The sequence below is a fragment of the Schistocerca cancellata genome, chromosome 8 (assembly GCF_023864275.1).
Source record: "Schistocerca cancellata isolate TAMUIC-IGC-003103 chromosome 8, iqSchCanc2.1, whole genome shotgun sequence".
Taxonomy (NCBI): Eukaryota; Metazoa; Arthropoda; class Insecta; order Orthoptera; family Acrididae; genus Schistocerca; species Schistocerca cancellata.
Genome location: NC_064633.1, coordinates 283,258,027 through 283,262,522, shown reverse-complemented (window position 1 = coordinate 283,262,522; position 4,496 = coordinate 283,258,027).

Below are 4,496 nucleotides of genomic sequence, written 5' to 3'. Positions count from 1 at the left end.
TTGGCTTTTCAGTTAGAAATAAAAAAATACGCATATCAGTGTTTTTGGAAATTCAACCCCTAAGGAGCTACAATGTAATCTCATTGATTTACTGTCTCATCATCGCGTAATCCAAACTGTTAAGGACAGAAACTTGAAATCTGCAGAGGACGTTGAACTTATACTGTGGGCGTTGTTCAGTTAGTGATTTACGAAATGGCACCCCTAAGGCGGTGAGGTAGGGGATAAAAGGATTGTTGAAAATATAATGGGGTTTCAAGTCTTTTCCTGATTAATTGAAGATCGAGAATAAATAAGTAACAGAGTGACGTTTGGTAATAAGCTAGTAAACAATAAAACTAAAACCACAGCGGCTGAGGGCGATGCCCAGTTGACAACAGCCTGGAGAGCAGAATGTTCTGGAGCATAACCCAGAGCGAACAACCCTGTTGGGACACGGCACGCCTCACGTGACGGAGCTTGAACGTACTCTATAATTACATTTGCGGACGATTGCATTGCTCTTGCTGGCAAACCGGTATGCACGCGACTCGTTACGGTGGTGTCATGTTGAAATAATTGGCAAAGAGCTTATTTGTTTTCACCTTGCTTATTTGTAGCAAATACCTGTCAGACGGTCAGGATTCACGGTATAAAAGAAAGGCGGAACCGGCTGCGCAAACGTAGTACGTCCGATGCAGCGATCGCCGTCGCCAAAGGTAGGCCATCCTTATTGCGTTTTCAAGAAGACTCATTACTTATTATCATTATTATTACTTCTTATTACATTAACTTTCTCAAACAACTAACAATGCTTGGCAGAAGATAAAAGTTACCTGTTTTACCAGTGCAGTCGGTTGAAGTCCTCTCTAGATTCTGCTTCATTTCACCTTTATGCTGTCAGTCATGTTATAATCCTTGAAATGCTCTTACTGACTGAACTATCCAGGTACGAATGACGACCCGCTCTCACAGCTTCACTACACACAACAGTAGAAGTTAACCAGTGGCGCGTCGTAAGTTGTGCATCCCGGGCTAGAGCCGCGGTCAGACGCACAGTTTCAATCTTCCAGAAGATCGTCTCAAGCTTAGGCCTTCTGTACACTGTCAATTTGCACAAGGAGGGTAATCAGCACCAGAAGTATTGGCGAGCACCTTAGTGACGGCATTCGAACATGTAGCCCATGTTGCAGACACAAAGCGTTGAGATCTTCCTCGTAATGGCTAACTACGCAACAACACCAGCTGACGAAAGCTACCTAAAAATCGTTGTACCTCTTTGGAGACAGATGAGAGTGCTGTGTCAAAGTACGGTTAAGTCTCCAAGTGATCAATTTGGCCTCAAGGAGTCCATTGCGAATAACAGTACGAATAAATCAGCGCCACGGTACGTCAAGAAACTAGACAGATGAACACAGCAATGAAACCAGGTTTAGTAGCGTCAGGTGGTCTTCACCTACCAGTGTACGATTTGTCTGGCACATGACGATAGTCGTAGAAGAATCAAAAGTCGAGCCGCTGCCATCGCACGTCTCAGGGAGGCAGTCAGTCGCACAGATACAGTAGACAGGCTGGTCAGTCATCTTTTGAGCCAAGAACATCTATGGATGTTGGGCGCTTCTCGTCACTATCGAGGGTAATCTGAGCCATCTACAGTATCGAGGCAAGATATTGCAACTTATTGTACAACCGTACAGTGAACATTTCGGCGATGGGATCGGCTTTCAAGATGATGATCTACGAGCACGCCCTGCAGAATGTAAACACTTCCCTCCAGGAGGCAGGAATCAACTGAATGGACCGGCGGTATCTGCTAACATGAGCCCAAATAAGCATTCTTGGAACCAGCTGAAAATTGGAGTGTGTCCCCTTAGGGAGCTTCCTCGCACATTGGAGGAACTCAGGAAAGGCCGCCATCGAAGAATGGAACAGCTTGTGCAGCAATGTCTCCCACACTTCGTGGACAGCATCCCAAGAATGATCCAAACACGCTGTAAAGCAGAGAATGGACCACATGGCACTGAATGCTATTGTTATGCAGCAGCAGATTTTGATAACAAAAATTCAAATATTTGTGCGTCCAAATATACTGCCTCTATTTTGTTTTTAATTCGGAATAATATTATTTTTTTCTTTAATTATGACATTCTTTCTTTCTCTGATCCCAGTGAGTGTAAGTCCAAACAGACAGGCAAGTGATACCAAACGTTTTTGAGCAGTTTTGTAATGCTATAATTCCTTCCAGGAAGTAGTACTTTTCACAGAAGTGTTATTAGCAGCAGCCGGCCGATGTGGCCGAGCGGTTCTAGGCGCTTCAGTCTGGAAGCGCGCGACCGCTACAGTCGCAGGTTCGAATCCTGCCTCGGGCTTGGATGTGTGTGATATCCTTAGGTTAGTTAGGTTTAAGTAGTTCCAAGTTCTAGGGGACTGATGACCTCATATGTTAAGTCCCATAGTGCTCAGAGCCATTTGAACCATTTTGTTATTAGCAGCAGGAGGAGACAACCAAAGAAATTGCCCGATTCTGAGGCACAAGTCAATCGTTTTGTGTCTGATGTCTGACTGGATGAATGCTTACTTTGGCATCTGGAAGAGCATGAACTGACATGCGTCTGCAGTGCTGGTGTCGAATAACACCTCAGCAGAGAATGAAGTGGCCATTAGTCAGCAGGCCAGTGTTGTGTAGCTGCAGCACAATGACTCCACAAGTATAATCGCTTACTTACATGTCAAAAGGACACAATCACGGTAAAGTTATAATGTGGAGCGTTTCAATCGAGCAAGCGTTCCGAGCTCTTCTTAAACATATATGTGAGTGGACATCCCCATTAGCGTCGCTGCTCCACTAACACAGAATGAACACATGAATATGTTACAAACTCTCAGGAATAGTGCGCAAGGGTAAAGGGATCAAGCTGAGGAAGGGACCCTGGTCCCGAAACTTCCGAATCGAAACTACGAGGGTTATTCGGAAAGTAAGGGACGATCGGTCGCGAAATGGAAAATACAGTGAAAATCTGATGAAGCTCTGCACAGATACGTTAGGCACTGTGTTTAGTGCGCCCGTCGATCGCATCATGTTGCTGTTTTCAGTTCTGAGCTCACAGCGAGAGAGTAAAGATGGCGCCAAGTATGAGGGTCTGGCGAAAGATTTCGCCTGAAGCTACGCAATCCACATAACATAACTGTCATGCGGTTCGTTCTACACGACAATTCTCGGCAGCACTCTGCAGGGCAATGAAGATGTTCCTGCAGCGTTTTCGATTGGAAGTGTTTGATCACCCACAATACAGCCTGTAACTGGATACCCCTGAGGTTCATCTCTGCTCAAATGAACAGCAAACTATGAAGACAATATTTTGACACAGACAATGAGCTGCAGTCCAGAGTAGAAAATTGTCGGAAAGCACTGTTGGCCGTCTTCTATAACGAGGGAATTCAAAAGTTGGTACACCGCTATGACAGAAGTCTAAGTCTGAGCGGCGACTGCGTAGAGAAGTAGCTGGAAGGTGTAGCTAATCGTTGCAAATAAAACAGTTTTGATTTTCATTGTGGTTCCCATTTCGCGACCTATCGCTCCTTACTTTCCGAATAGCCCTCGTATTAAACGAAAATTATTATTATGTCTCTGACAGAGGACCTCTTTTACTGCAGGATCTTTGCTTTCCATATTTTGGAAGAGCGGGTACTATGGATCAAAACAAGATAACATGTCCAGTAACATTGTCTCTAAAATACACACCTTAACAGCTACTGTGAAACATATCACAGAATCTTCCCATATACTGCCAATACCGTGTCACCTGCTCGCATTCAGTCTCGTGGTGGTCAGTGGTACTGAAATTTTGGCTCATGATACGGAGTGCTTCATAATTCCTATTATAGACTTCCGCAGATTGTATAGGGAACTTAGTAGATGACGTTTTGATAAGAAACCCATGTCCGGAAATGTACCGTCTGGCAGTAAAACAAGTGTGAAGATGGAATCACTTCAAATCACCCTCTTCGCTGTACTTAGGTAGCGGAGACAATGGGCTCTGATCTTTGTGCTCCAAGTAACGACCTCGCTGTTCGTTGCACAAGCTGTATCTATGACGCTCGTCCGTACCGCTAAAGTACCAGTTTTTCGCTGTCGCCGTTGTAGCCCAACAGAAACCGTATGTGATAGACGGAGGCGATCCGGTAATACGTTCTTGATAAATGCGTTGAGCTGATCTTCCACTATGTACCGTGCCACGAAGCGGGAGACAGCAAAGTCATTCAATCTCCTAACTTATTTCATATCAAAATGGTACGTTTCCGGACATGCGCTTCTTATAGAAACTTAATCTACTAAGTTCCTTAGACAACCCAGAGAAGCCTGTAATAGGAACTGTGAAACATTCTCTATGTATATCAGTATAATACGTAAACAAAGTTTTAGTTTGTTTATAGGATGTAAAAAGGAAAACCTTTTTTACATGACAAAACTGTCACTGGTACATCTTTTCCCCGCTAGGGATTCATCAAGATATTGA